The sequence below is a fragment of the Haliotis cracherodii genome, unplaced genomic scaffold, assembly GCF_022045235.1.
Source record: "Haliotis cracherodii isolate W230 unplaced genomic scaffold, xgHalCrac1.p SCAF_3, whole genome shotgun sequence".
NCBI classification, from domain to species: Eukaryota; Metazoa; Mollusca; class Gastropoda; order Lepetellida; family Haliotidae; genus Haliotis; species Haliotis cracherodii.
The window spans coordinates 4,432,590-4,449,204 of NW_027266286.1; the positions used below are offsets into that span (position 1 = coordinate 4,432,590).

A 16,615-nucleotide genomic window follows, 5' to 3' on the forward strand; every position below is an offset into this window, starting at 1 on the left:
CTTGTCAAAGGTAGAATGAGACAAGGAAATCATAGAAGGCCTTTGAAGCAGAAATTCATTCCAGCTGTTACGGAGATGCAGTTGCAGATAACGCTGGATTTGGGGCCAGATTTGAGTGTGATGTACAACACTGTAGGGTGAGCGGATCACTCGAGGACACATCAAAACATGCTCACTCTGGAATACAGCTTCAGAAAATAAACATATTGGGTTTGGTCGATGTTCATACCACTTCTATACAATAACACCTACCATATTTCATTTGGGCTAAAACTGCATGATAAATCAAGTTTATGAAGATAGTTTATTCAATAAATTGTATTACTAAATTGTTTGCTTTGCTGACATGACTTGATGTTGTAAATAGTGGTGGGATGATTCACCGATGCATCAATGGATCGTGATTTTGTACTTCTTGATACAAGTATCAATCACAGTTGCACAAAAAGTAAAAAGTATCGATTCTGACCTTAAATGTTCGCTTTAATCACTGTTCAAATAAACACTTATCAGTAGCACAAGTTAATAGTGAAAACTTAAATATTTTCATTCATTTAGCCATACTTGACACTGCCAACTGTAAATCATCAGTGTGCCAGGTATATTTGGCCATCCTGTCTTTGAAAAAGATGACTTACGCACCACAGATACGAGCACATACAAGTATCGTGATACATATCTCATCGTGAGTAAGGTGTCTTGATGCGTATCAGATCGCACAATTGGTGTATCATCCCAGCCCTAGTTGTTAACATGGTAAATGTAGGATTCAAAATCACTTGTAGGATTCATAATGAAATAACTTTATGGAGAGAATTAGTTTGAGTACAATAAGCAAGATATGAGTCAGCAATATTTAACAATATCCCATCTCTTGCACAGTGCAATTGCGCTTTTAGCATAGTCAGCAATATTTAACAATATCCCATCTCTTGCACAGTGCAATTGCGCTTTTAGCATAGTCAGCAATATTTAACAATATCCCATCTCTTGCACAGTGCAATTGCGTTTTTAGCATAGTCAGCAAAATTTAACAATATCCCATCTCATGCACAGTGCAATTGCGTTTTTAGCATAGTCAGCAATATTTAACAATTATCGCATCTCTTGCACAGTGTAATTGTGTTTTTAGCATAATCAGCAATGTTGAACAAGATCACATCTCTTGCACAGTGCAATTGTGTTTTCAGCATAGGCAGCTATATTTAACAATATCACATAGTTTTTAGCATAGTCAGCAATGTTGAACAAGATCACATCTCTTGCACAGCGCAATTGTGTTTTCAGCATAATCAGCAATATTTAACAAGATCACATCTCTTGCACAGCGCAATTGTGTTTTCAGCATAGGCAGCAATATTTAACAACATCACATTTCTTGCACAATGCAATTGTGTTTCAGCATAGGCAGCAATATTTAACAAGATCACATCTCTTGCACAGTGCAATTGTGTTTTTAGCATAGTCAGCAATATTTAACAATATCCCATCTCTTGCACAGTGCAATTGCATTTTTAGCAGTCAGCAATGTTTAACAATATCACATCTCTTGCACAGTGCAATTGTGTTTTAGCATAGTCAGCAAAATTTAACAATATCCCATCTCTTGCACAGTGCAATTGCGTTTTTAGCATAGTCAGCAATATTTAACAATATCACATCTCTTGCACAGTGTTATTGTGTTTTTAGCATAATCAGCAATGTTGAACAAGATCACATCTCTTGCACAGTGCAATTGTGCTTTCAGCATAGGCAGCAATATTTAACAATTTCCCATCTCATGCACAGTGCAATTGCGTTTTTAGCATAGTCAGCAATATTTAACAATATAACATCTCTTGCACAGAGCAACTGCGTTTTTAGCATAGTCAGCAATATTTAACAATATCACATCTCTTGCACAGTGTAATTGTGTTTTTAGCATAATCAGCAATGTTGAACAAGATCACATCTCTTGCACAGTGCAATTGTGTTTTCAGCATAGGCAGCTATATTTAACAAGATCACATTTCTTGCACAATGCAATTGTGTTTTCAGCATAGGCAGCAATATTTAACAAGATCACATCTCTTGCACAGTGCAATTGTGTTTTTAGCACAGTCAGCAATATTTAACAATATCCCATCTCTTGCACAGTGCAATTGCATTTTTAGCAGTCAGCAATGTTTAACAATATCACATCTCTTGCACAGTGCAATTGTGTTTTAGCATAGTCAGCAAAATTTAACAATATCCCATCTCTTGCACAGTGCAATTGCGTTTTTAGCATAGTCAGCAATATTTTACAATATCACATCTCTTGCACAGTGTAATTGTGTTTTTAGCATAATCAGCAATGTTGAACAAGATCACATCTCTTGCACAGTGCAATTGTGTTTTCAGCATAGGCAGCTATATTTAACAATATCACATAGTTTTTAGCATAGTCAGCAATGTTGAACAAGATCACATCTCTTGCACAGTGCAATTGTGCTTTCAGCATAGGCAGCAATATTTAACAATATCCCATCTCATGCACAGTGCAATTGCGTTTTTAGCATAGTCAGCAATACTTAACAATATAACATCTCTTTCACAGAGCAACTGCGTTTTTAGCATAGTCAGCAATATTTAACAATATCACATCTCTTGCACAGTGTAATTGTGTTTTTAGCATAATCAGCAATGTTGAACAAGATCACGTCTCTTGCACAGTGCAATTGTGTTTTCAGCATAGGCAGCTATATTTAACAATATCACATAGTTTTTAGCATAGTCAGCAATGTTGAACAAGATCACATCTCTTGCACAGTGCAATTGTGCTTTCAGCATAGGCAGCAATATTTAACAATATCACATCTCTTGCACAGAGCAACTGCGTTTTTAGCATAGTCAGCAATACTTAACAATATCACATCTCTTGCACAGTGCAATTGCGTTTTTAGCATAGTCAGCAATATTTAACAATATCACATCTCTTGCACAGTGCAATTGCTTCTCGGTGTTTAGGTCCATGGTCTCACACAGATTAACTATCGATGATACTGAAAGCATCAATTACCAGTATGGCTATGACATACAAGGGCTGCCAGTTTGTCCCCCAAAGGATTCAGGTCTGAGGTTACAGATATTTTGATAGTGCTGTAAAATATCGCCTAGTAAGGCCTAAAATATGTTTTTTGTTTTACAGATATCTTGTTCCTCACGTTTAGTTGCAAGAGGCAAAATTTTTTTTAAAAGTTCATAAAGGTTGGTTCACGATTAATTTCTTTATTATATATTATATGTTGTCCTCCGGTCTCTACCGGGACATTGGCTGACATACCCTCTATGTTAGTTTATGTTCCCCAAGCCCCAGCTAACTTTATTGCAGGTATGTCGTATACATTCATGCTTTGGTCTCAGTCGGTAAGAAAACCACACTTTTCACAGGCATTTAGATCAGATGACAGAAAAAAAGTTAGAGCTGTTCCCCCTAGATCTATTTCATTTGGAAAATATTGCAAATATCTGGTTGGTTGGTTTGTTGTTTAACGCCACACTCAGCAATATTCCAGCTATATGACGGCAGTCTGTAAATAATCGAGTCTGGACCAGACAATCCAGTGATTGATATCATAAGCATCGATCCACGCAATTGGGATTGATGACATGCATCAACCAAGTCAGCGAGCCTGACCACCCGATCCCGTTAGTCGCCTCTTACGACAAGCATAGTCGCCTTTTACGGCAAGCATGGGTTGCTGAAGGCCTATTCAACCCCGGATCTTCACGGGTCTGGTGTCTTACATAATTAATTTGAGATAAAAAATGGAGGTTGGTATGTTGCAAATGTAATACTAACTACCAGTTTGGCAATTCGAGCAGGGGCCATAAGATATTAACCTTACATATCAGCAGGACACATCGACAATAACAGAATGGGTCTCAGCCAATCAGAATCTGACATTCATGTGTGAGGTAGGATAAATATAAATATATATCTGTAAATGCCTCCTGCCTTGCTTTTGTAAAACATTGTGATGAAAATATGATAATTACTATATTTGGCTTAAAACCTTTGCATTGTCATTAAATACCCCGGTATTAAAAAAGTTCACTTTCCTTTTTTCCAGTTCATTAGTTGGCTCTCAAGACAAGATGGTTCAGGGAGTCTGTTCTACCTATTGGCCTTGGGTAGACCTAGAGAAGAAACTTCCACAACAGCATCCCAAATAGATAAAAAACATAATAGAAAAGGGAATAAAACACTTTGTAAAGTTGACAATCAGCAGGTGAGATTCATGTTTCCACACCACCGATCACCAACTTCAAATACTGTGTTGCATGTAAAGAATGCTGATACTACTGTACTGGTTTATTCTGCAACAAATTGTTATCTTAACTTGACTCAGGCGATGCATTCTGTGTTGTACAGACATCTTCTGTGGAGATGGTAAAGTAACGCCATGGTTACCGCTGTTAAAGACATTTACAACTTCAAATTACTTTTCCCATCAGCGTTCACAATACATGAGTAAGTTCACCACAGGTCAGCTATGGATCAAATTCGTTTAGACGAAAAAGGGTATATTTTTTATAAAATGTCCTTTGTGACGTCATCACTTTCATATTTCATAAAGTAATAACACCTCAACATGGCCCATGAATATCAGAATCGAAGAATTGTTGTGCCAAGTGATTAATTTTGTTCCAAACATCAAAGAAGTTGTTTTTTACATTAAAATTGCCTCTAAGAATATCCTAATAAATGAAAAGGATGAAAAGCAATTATTTACACACACTTATTACTGAACTATAATTTACAGTTTAATCAATAGAAAGCACCAAGGACTTTGCATGCTGATCTTAAAGTCAATGACATGACAATAATAAATAGTAAAACCAGTTATATTTTCTGATTCACCTGAACACCTCTGTGGCCTAATGGATAGAGTGTCTGTCCAAAGAGGACTGTCATTGGTTTGATCTTGACCTTGTCATACCTGATGACATTAAAAGATGGTACTTGTTGTTTCCCTGCCTGGTGCTTGTCAATAAGGGAATATACAGGGAGTGGTTGGCTCATTGAAGTCAATATACTGTGTCTGAGTGGGGTGTCCATGTTAAACGGCAACATGGTATCTTGGTGTGCTAGCACTGGCATTAGTGAGGACTAGAACAAGCAGCCACATACACACGTTCATTGTGCATTGGGGGTGGTGGGGTAGCCTAGTGATTAAAGCGTCCGTTGTCCCGCCAAAGATCTCGGTTCGAATCCCAGCATGGGTACAATGTATGAAGCCCATTTCTCGTGTTCCTTGCCATGATATTGCTGGAATATTGGTTAAAGGGGAAAAACAACAACATATTCACTCATTGTACGTTGTAATATATAAGTCACGCCGAAGACCCGGGTTCGATTCCTGACATGATTCCTACAATGCGTGAAGCCAATTTCTGGTGTCCCCTGCCATGATATTGCTTGAATATTGATAAAAACAGCTAAAATCAAACTCACTCACTCACTGTAATATATAAGTGCAACAATCCCAATCTAATCCTTCTCTGATTAACCGTGCAGTCGTATCGGACATGACTACACAGATACACACTGAAACAAGCATGTCTCCTTGAGACCAAGCATCTCCTACACTTACAGACAAACTGTCAAGACACTTTGTGAAAGGAAGAGACTAAAAATTGGGTTTTTTTCACCACAACCCATTTTATCAATTTTATCAAGACAACAGCAAGTTCAGTTAACAGTTATATTTGGAGGACATAAAACAGGAGGCCAAATTATTTTCCTGAAATTTCGCGAACAAATTATACCCCCCAAATCTTACCCCCTAATCTTAGCCCCTAAAGAATATCAGATGCTTGGTGTCTTATATCGTTTCAGTTTGATATTGGCCAATGGGCATGACAATCAACAAGACTATCAGCATGACTGTTAGTATGAGGATCAGCATGGCAATTAGCATGACAATCAGCATTACAATCCACATGAAATCTCATCAAGACAATAAACATAAAGTCAATAAAACTAGATCGAATCAGAACACCAAATTTTCCACATCGTTGGTCCAAATCTTTCAAATAAAAGAATGCAAAAGAGCGGAATGCCATCAATATCATGGAACATTGTCTTCACCAGGGCAAGAACACTCAATATAGAGCCCATCTAGTTGACACCAGACTACTAGCTGATAAGTAAAGCCATATTTCATATAATCAAAAACTGCATCTGCACCGTTTTCCGCACAACCGCTTCTGACCTTGTTCTGATGTCAAGTCTTCCACCGATCCAGTTCAAGAGTTCATTTTAAATGTATTTCCCTGGAAACTGCTTCCAGAGTGTTAAGCTTTATTCCAAGCAACACAATGGAGCCATGATCTCAAAAAGCCATTTTCCAAAGGATTACAAGGGAAGAAAGAAGTAAGCCATCAATGCTCCCTGTAATAACATGAGGGCTATGTCCGACTGACCCCTAATATTTCGAGTCTCATTAGATCTGAAAAACAGGCCTTAATGATCTGAGTCATCAAGGATGGCCAATATTTGTCACAATTATCACACCACTAATGAAATTGAATGCCTCTTAAAGACAGTTATTAGAGCAAACCCACACCGAGATGGCGGCCATTTGGTGTTTTAGTTGGTGGCTCCAATTATGATCAAACATTGACATTCTCCAGAAGTAAATTTCCTTAACATTAATCAGGACATAATTATTTTATATATATATATGTTTATATATATATTACCTGCAAAAATCATTGCATGAAATCTCCATAGAAGAAAAATACTTCATACTTACAGTTTATATTATGTTACAGCAGTGAATAGACTTTATAAATTAATCACTGTGTTGATGGGGCCAGCAGTAAGGCACCAGTGTTGATGGGGACACGGGGCCAGCAGTAAGGCACCAGTGTTGATGGGGACACGGGGCCAGCAGTAAGGCACCAGTGTTGATGGGGACACGGGGCCAGCAGTAAGGCACCAGTGTTGATGGGGACACGGGGCCAGCAGTAAGGCACCAGTGTTGATGGGGACACGGGGCCAGCAGTAAGGCACCAGTGTTGATGGGGGAACGGGGCCAGCACTAAGGCACCAGTGTTGATGGGGGCACGGGGCCGGCAGTAAGGCACCAGTGTTGATGGGGCCAGCAGTAAGGCACCAGTGTTGATGGGGACACAGGGCCAGCAGTAAGGCACCAGTGTTGATGGGGACACGGGGCCAGCACTAAGGCACCAGTGTTGATGGGGACACGGGGCCAGCACTAAGGCACCAGTGTTGATGGGGGCACGGGGCCAGCAGTAAGGCACCAGTGTTGATGGGGACACAGGGCCAGCAGTAAGGCACCAGTGTTGATGGGGACACGGGGCCAGCACTAAGGCACCAGTGTTGATGGGGGCACGGGGCCAGCAGTAAGGCACCAGTGTTGATGGGGACACAGGGCCAGCAGTAAGGCACCAGTGTTGATGGGGGCACGGGGCCAGCAATAAGGCACCAGTGTTGATGGGGACACGGGGCCAGCACTAAGGCACCAGTGTTGATGGGGGCACGGGGCCAGCACTAAGGCACCAGTGTTGATGGGGACACAGGGCCAGCAGTAAGGCACCAGTGTTGATGGGGGCACGGGGCCAGCAGTAAGGCACCAGTGTTGATGGGGACACGGGGCCAGCACTAAGGCACCAGTGTTGATGGGGACACAGGGCCAGCAGTTAGGCACCAGTGTTGATGGGGGAACGGGGCCAGCAGTAAGGCACCAGTGTTGATGGGGGCACGGGGCCAGCAGTAAGGCACCAGTGTTGATGGGGGAACGGGGCCAGCAGTAAGGCACCAGTGTTGATGGGGGCACGGGGCCAGCAGTAAGGCACCAGTGTTGATGGGGGAACGGGGCCAGCAGTAAGGCACCAGTGTTGATGGGGACACGGGGCCAGCACTAAGGCACCAGTGTTGATGGGGCCAGCAGTAAGGCACCAGTGTTGATGGGGACAGGGGGCCAGTAGTAAGGCACCAGTGTTGATGGGGGCACGGGGCCAGCACTAAGGCACCAGTGTTGATGGGGACACGGGGCCAGTAGTAAGGCACCAGTGTTGATGGGGGCACAGGGCCAGCAGTAAGGCACCAGTGTTGATGGGGACACAGGGCCAGCAGTAAGGCACCAGTGTTGATGGGGACACAGGGCCAGCAGTAAGGCACCAGTGTTGATTGGGCCAGCAGTAAGGCACCAGTGTTGTAAGGTACAAATAAATAATTCATATCAACCAGAATCCCTGGTTTGTAAAACCAGACCTATGAATGTTTCATTTCACACGGTGGCACACATCCATAACCTACATCATCTGAGGCTTTCCTCCCACATCTTGGGCAGCCACTGAACCTGAAGCAGCATGGTATGGGACCTACATACATGTCAATGGTATTAACATGAAACCAGTGTCATTACTACCAGTTACTTGTAGAAACCTGGTTGATGCTGAAACACATCACAATAACGCAAGCCAAGACGTGGGATGTACAGCACCAATGGAGCACTCGATGCTATCTTTATGCTGATAACAGAGTTAACTGAGCTGCTGTAAATAAACTTACTCAACCCTTCAGTTAGTAGTGAATGAATTCACATCAACGAAGCTGTCTCATTCTTTAAATATATGAATAGAGTTTTATCTGATATTAATATCACTGCAGTTTTATCACAGGGGCCAGCAGTGTGGTAGAAGGTCTGAAGCAGGTCAACCAGTGGTCGACAGTATGAGCACCGTCAGTGAGGTCCTCTCAATCCGTCCGAGGTCTACTTTGCTTTGTCCAACTATGTCTAATCTCATTGTACAACAAGCGTATTGTTGTTTGTTTGTTTGTTTGTTTTTGTTTACGCCACACTCAGCAATATTCTAGCTATATGACGGCGGTCTGTAAATAATCGAGTCTGGACCAGAGAATCCAGTGATTGCCATCAGCATTGATCCACACAATTGGGATACAATGACATGCATCAACCAAGTCAGCAAGCCTGACCACCCAATCCCGTTAGTCGCCTCTCATGACAAGCATAGTCGCCTTTGCTGAAGGTTGCTGAAGACCTATTCTACCCCAGATCTTCGAGGGTCACAAGCTTATTGTACACTTGTGGCATACATGCCCCCGAATTCCCTCAAGAATCACGAAGACAACTAGCAAGTAGCACAGTCTAACTGAAGATTAGTGTTCCAGGTCAGCGTGACATGGAGTCTTGCAAACCCAACCGGAGTCGTAACAAAGTGTACTCTGGCAAAAAACTCCTTTTATCTCACAATGCAGAGTTTTTCTCCCATTGTCTGACATGATGTAGCCAATCTGAGCATCCAAACCCACTCTTCCTGGTGCACTTGTTGATACCACCCTGGTCGTGGCAACTTCTTCAGGTGACTAAACTATGTCCATCTATTGTTAATCGGATGTGACGGTGTGCCAATTACAGAATGGCCAAAAGTGAAAAGAAGCGATTAAATATTAACATAGTGTGATTACGAATCTCGACTTGGAATCCCCTCTCTGATCTGTCAATATTCCCTCATGCCTCCGCCCTGGCCCTTCAATTAAATGTCCTCAATAATTCATGATCCTGCAAGAAAAGTTGCCAGCAATTTTGTGCAATTTCATTTCTGCAACTCATTTTCTCTATAGATTCCAGTTGTTTAAGATATTGGAGGAATTATTCATGAGGAGGTCCCTTGGCCATACTTGGCATCTGAACCAATACATCAAAACAGAGAGAGGTGTCCCACGGAAATACAGGCATCTCAACCAATACATCAGGCATATGAACCAATGCATCTGGCATCTCAACCAATACATCATGCATCTCAACCAATACATCAGGCATCTAAACCAATACATCAGGCATCTCAACCAATGCATCTGGCATCTCAACCAATACATCAGGCATCTCAATCAATACATCATGCATCTCAACCAATACATCAGGCATCTAGACCAATACATCAGGCATCTCAACCAATACATCATACATCTCAACCAATGCATCTGGCATCTCAACCAATCCATCAGGCATCTCAACCAATACATCAGGCATCTTGACCAATACATCAGGCATCTCGACCAATACATCAGGCATCTAGACCAATACATCATACATCTAAACCAATACATTAGGCATCTCAACCAATACATCAGGCATCTAAACCAATACATTAGGCATCTTAACCAATACATCAGGCATCTCAACCAATACATCAGACATCTCAACCAATACATCAGGCATCTCAACCAATACATCACAACATAGGGGAGATCAACCCACTGGCAATACAGCATCTCAACAATTAGATCAGAGTATATCCACCCACTGGCTATATGAGCATCACAAACAATACATCAGAGTATATCAACCAACTGGCTATACGAGCATCACAACCAATACATCAGAGAACATCGACCCACTGGCTATACGAGCATCACAGCCAATACATCAGAGTATATCGACCAACTGGCTATACGAGCATCACAAACAATACATCTGAATATATCAACCAACTGGCTGTACGAGCATCACAACCAATACATCAGAGCATCACAACCAATACATCAGAGTATATCGACCAACTGGCTATACGAGCATCACAACCAATACATCAGAGTATATCAACCAACAGGCTATACGAGCATCACAAACAATACATCAGAGTATATCGACCCAATGGCTATACGAGCATCACAACCAATACATCAGAGTATATCAACCCACTGGCTATACGAGCATCACAACCAATACATCATAGTATATCAACCAACAGGCTATACGAGCATCACAACCAATACATCATAGTATATCAACCAACAGGCTATACGAGCATCACAACCAATACCTCGGAGTATATTGACCAACTGGCTTTACGAGCATCACAACCAATACATCAGAGCATCACAACCAATACATCAGAGTATATCAACCAACTGGCTATACGAGCATCACAACCAATACATCCGAATATATCAACCAACTGGCTATACGAGCATCACAACCAATACATCAGAGTATATCGACCCACTGGCTATACGAGCATCACAACCAATACATCAGAGCATATTGACCAACTGGCTATACGAGCATCACAACCAATACATCAGAGTATATCGACCCACTGGCTATACGAGCATCACAAACAATACATCCGAATATATCAACCAACTGGCTATACGAGCATCACAACCAATACATCAGAGCATCACACCCAATACATCAGAGTATATCAACCAACTGGCTATACGAGCATCACAACCAATACATCCGAATATATCAACCAACTGGCTATACAAGCATCACAACCAATACATCAGGGTATATCAACCAACAGGCTATACGAGCATCACAACCAATACCTCAGAGTATATCAACCAACTGGCTGTACGAGCATCACAACCAATACATCAGAGTATATCAACCACCTGGCTATCTGAGCATCACAACCAATACATCGGAGTATAGATGAGGATACAAGAAGCTACCATTAAAATGCTCACCAAACACTATCTCATGTCATCCTAACATTTTTCACATGAACATATACAACAGAATCGATCTAAGCTAGAGACTGATAATTGTCCTATCCTTAACATCTTGCCATGGCTATCAGAGCCTGCTGCTTCCTTCAGGGCCTCCGACAAGGGGATTGGTGGACTCGCTATGACAGATCACCTTTCTTAATAGGCCATAGGGAAGGTTCCAATGACCGTTTCAGCAATTCACAAAAATCAATTGTGGTGACTTCAGATGCGTTCTTCAGCCAACATGTAGAGTTGATACAGAAATAGTGAAGAACATAGACATGCAACCATAATGCTGACAGGCTCCATGCTGTCACCAAAATACATTGACCCCTGTTAGTACCCAACTTATCAAGGGATCAAACAGGGAACCCCCCCGTTTCCCATCATCCAGTTTTACTCAAGTTACCCCAGGTAATGTTTCTCGGTGATACGTAACACAGAGATTAACAGCGGCTATTGTTTTTGTATCAGTCAGCATTATTTCTCATATATCAAAGCAGTGTCAATAATTGAGTCTGACTGAGGCAAACAAGTGATGGACAGCATGAGCAATAATCCACTTTTATCAGTTAATGAGTGAGTGAGTGAGTGAGTGAATGAGTGAGTGGTTTTACGCCGCTTTTAGCAATATTTCAGGAATATCACGGCGGGGGACTCCAGAAATGGGCTGCACACATTGCACCCATGTCGGGAATCGAACCCAGGCCTTTGGTGTGACAAGTGAAAGCATTAACTACTAGGCTACCAGACCGCCCCCTTATTAGTTAATGAAATGTATGAATGTCCTACAAGGACAAACAGGAAGTTGTGAATGACATACTATTCCCTGTCGCCACCACACTGAGATAACACAGGACACGCCCCACAACAACACACTGATGTTTATTCATGACATTATCAAATTACTTCCATCTTATTAAGCACAATTTTCATTTATAACTGTTAAGATTAAATGAACATGATTAACATGATACTTACCACTCAAACACCAATTATGTAAAAGCCTGTCTGTCCGGCAGCAATGTCCTAGCAGTCCTCCTCGCCATGTTGAACTGTAGACAGCAGGTAAAGGTATTTAACAAATTATCCAGAATTTCAAATATGGCTTGTGGAACTGGCGTCGGCCTTGTTCGCCACATGGTGCTCCCACAGGAGTGAGAAGCAAGCAGCGATATTATTTCAGTCACGGGCTCGGGAAAATCAATGAATTTTGGCAGAAAGCGAGGACTTATAGTGTGCGCACTAGAATTCTCAATTGTGCATCTCCATGATCACTTCAGCGTTGTGAGAGATGGCAAAACACAACAATTAGGAGTGTGTATCAAGCACATCTCTGTAATTCATCACAACTGGGACTTCTTTATCTCTCCAGGCAGAAGAGTGTCACGCGCACAGACATATCATCAATGAGACTTAAGCAAGGCAAGGATCTCTGCTCTTGGCATACACTGAATGTATTGCAACCTGGTCCTCTGATCTCGGCATTCAAACTGTTATGCTGATGGACCAAATACATAGTACGAGGAATAATATACTTCAAATGCAATCTCGTCACTTTACGCCATAAATGTTCTACACGCTATCTGGCAGTCTACTGGCTCTGCCCTTTCCACTGATGGGGAGTTGAAATTGGCTTCAGCCCTGCATTCAAGATTTTTTCACTCTCACAACGACGTCAATGCATGAACATGGCTGCTTGTACTAGTCTCGACTAATGCCGGTTTTACAGTTCTAGCCCTTTGAGATACCATGCTGCAGTTTAACATGGATACCTCACTGAGACACAATATACTGACTCCGAGCCGACCAGTCCTTATTGTTTTAGCCCCTGAAAGTCTTTTGGAATGACATGGCCAGGGGATCAAACCACATACCTTCTTCTACCCAGGCAGACACTCAATCCACTACACCACAGAGGCCGTGTTTCCACAGCGGGACAAATGAGAGTTGTTTAGCCAACTAATTTGTAAACACTCTTTTTACATTGATCCTCTCCAGGTAGAAAGTAGGCCATACATGTTGCTGACACACCACTGGAGGAACTCTTCACTGAGCGAAGTCAATCAGTTATCGGGGAAACAAACAATGTTTTATGCATCAACAAAGCACCATGATAAAACTACCAGAACAGAAGTCATAAAAACGTCTTAAAGAATTGATCAGAAAAGCATAAAATAAATCTGTGGTAACTTGATAACAGTTTATGGTGTCATCGATAAACTGAACTTATTTTTGTCTGAATTCATTTTGTCTTCAGGTGATTTGCATTTGCATACATTCCCTAACATATCAAACAGTATCCTAACATTGTCCTAACAGCATCCCATCTGTGCCTTGAGAGTATCCTATAGTGCCTCGACAGTATCCAAGCAGTATGGGATAGTGTCTAGACAGTATCCCATAGTGTCTTGACAGTATCCAATAGGGCCTAGACAGTATCCCATAGTGCCTAGACAGTATCCAATAGGGCCTAGACAGTATCCCATAGTGTCTAGGCAGTATCCAATTGGGCCTAGACACTATCCCATAGTGCCTAGACAGCATCCTATAGTGTCTAGACAGTATCCCATAGTGCCTAGACAGTATCCTAGGAGAATCCGAACAGTATCCAAAGGGAATCCTAACAGTATTCTAAGGGAATACCAAGAGTATCCCCAAAGTATCCCAAACAAATCTCACCTGTAGACGGTATCCCAACAGCGTCTAGACAGTATCCCATAGTGCCTAGACAGTGTCTCAACAGTATGCCATAGTGTCAAGACAGTGTCCCATAGTGTCAAGACAGTGTTCCAACAGTATGCCATAGTGTCAAGACAGTGTCCCATAGTGTCAAGACAGTGTCCCATAGTGCCTAGACAGTGTCCCAACAGTATGCCATAGTGTCAAGACAGTGTCCCATGGTGTCAAGACAGCATCCCATAGTGTCAAGACAGTATCCCAACAGTATGCCATAGTGTCAAGACAATGTCCGATAGTGTCAAGACAGCATCCCATAGTGTCAAGACAGTATCCCAACAGTATGCCATAGTGTCAAGACAGTGTCCCATAGTGTCAAGACAGTGTCCCATAGTGTCTAGTCAACATCAATAGTGTCTAGACAGTATCCCATAGTGCCAAGACAGTATCCTAACAGTATCCAATAATGTGTAGACAGTATCCCATAGTGTCTAGACAGCACCCTATAATGTCTAGACAGTATCCCAACAGTATGCCATAGTGTCAAGACAGTGTCCCAGTGTCAAGACAGTGTCCCATAGTGTCTAGTCAACATCAATAGTGTCTAGACAGTATCCCATAGTGCCAAGACAGTATCCTAACAGTATCCAATAATGTGTAGACAGTATCCCATAGTGTCTAGACAGCACCCTATAATGTCTAGACAGTATCCCAACAGTATGCCATAGTGTCAAGACAGTGTCACATAGTGTCAAGACAGCATCCCATAGTGTCAAGTATGGGATACTGTCTAGACACTTGGATACTGTCTAGGCACTATGGGATACTGTCTATACAATATGGGATGCTGCCTAGGAAACTATGGGATACTGTCTAGGCACTATGCCTTAAAAGACGACTATGCTTGTCGTAAGAGGCGACTGATGGGATCGGGTAGTCAGACTCGCTGTCTTGGTTGATACATGTCATCGATCCCAATTGCATGAATCGATGCTCATGAGGTCAATCACTGGATTGTCTGGTCCAGACTTGATTATTTACAGACTGCCGTCATATAGCTGGAATATTGCTGTGTGTGGCGTTCAACAACAAACAAACCAAACCAAACCCTTGATGAAGACTAGGGTCAGCCATTGTGTTACAGTGGTGGCATGGGGCACATGATCCAGATATTGGATACTGCCTATACAATATGGGATGCTGCCTAGGCACTATGGGATACTGTCTAGGCACTATGGGATACTGTCTATAAAATATGGGATGCTGCCTAGGAACTATGGGATACTGTCTAGGCACTATGGGATACTGTCTAGACACTCGGATGCTGTCTAGGCACTATGGGATACTGTCTATACAATATGGGATGCTGCCTAGGAAACTATGGGATACTGTCTAGGCACTATGGGGTACTGTCTAGACACTGAGATGCTTTCAAGGCACTATGGGATACTGTCTAGGCACTATGGGATAATGTCTAGGCGCTATGGAATACTGTCTAGGAACTATGGGATGCTGTCTAGACACTATGGAATGATGTCTAGATACTATTGGATGCTGTCTAGGCACTATGGGATACTGTCTATACAATATGGGATGCTGCTTAGGAAACTATGGGATACTGTCTAGGCACTATGGGATACTGTCTAGGCACTATGGGATACTGTCTATACAATATGGGATGCTGCCTAGGCAACTATGGGATACTGTCTAGGCACTATGGGATACTGTCTATAAAATATGGGATGCTGCCTAGGAAACTATGGGATACTGTCTAGCCACTATGGGGTACTGTCTAGACACTGAGATGCTGTCAAGGCACCATGGGATACTGTCTAGACACTATGGGATACTGTCAAGGCACTATGGGACACTGTCTAGGCACTATGGGATAATGTCTAGACGCTATGGGATACTATCTAGGAACTATGGGATGCTGTCTAGACACTATGGAATGATGTCTAGATACTATTGGATGTTGTCTAGGCACTATAGGATACTGTCTAGACATTATGGGATGCTGTCTAGGCACTATTGGATACTGTCTAGACACTATGGGATGCTGTCTAGACACTATTGGATGCTGTCTAGACACTATGGGGTGCTGTCTAGGCACTATGGGATACTGTCTAGGCACTATGGGATACTGTCTAGGCGCTATGGGATACTATCTAGGAACTATGGTATGCTGTCTTGATACTATTGGATGCTGTCTAGACACTATTGGATGCTGTCTAGACACTATGGGATGCTGTCTAGACACTATGGGGTGCTGTCTAGGCACTATGGGATACTGTCTAGGCACTATGGGATACTGTCTAGGCGCTATGGGATACTATCTAGGAACTATGGTATGCTGTCTTGATACTATTGGATGCTGTCTAGACACTATTGGATGCTGTCTAGACACTATTGGAT

The 16,615-nt window shown here is 42.2% G+C and overlaps 1 protein-coding gene across 1 annotated transcript in view; it reads right to left on the reverse strand.

Moving 5' to 3' along the window:
* LOC139475854 (protein still life, isoform SIF type 1-like) overlaps window positions 1-12,574 on the reverse strand; it is a 289,628-nt gene extending 277,054 nt beyond the window's left edge. The window contains exon 1 of the mRNA XM_071259059.1: window positions 12,503-12,574. The gene's annotated coding sequence lies outside the window, so the exon portion shown is untranslated. The remainder of the gene's footprint in view (window positions 1-12,502) is intronic.
* Between the last annotated feature and the right edge of the window lie 4,041 nt (window positions 12,575-16,615).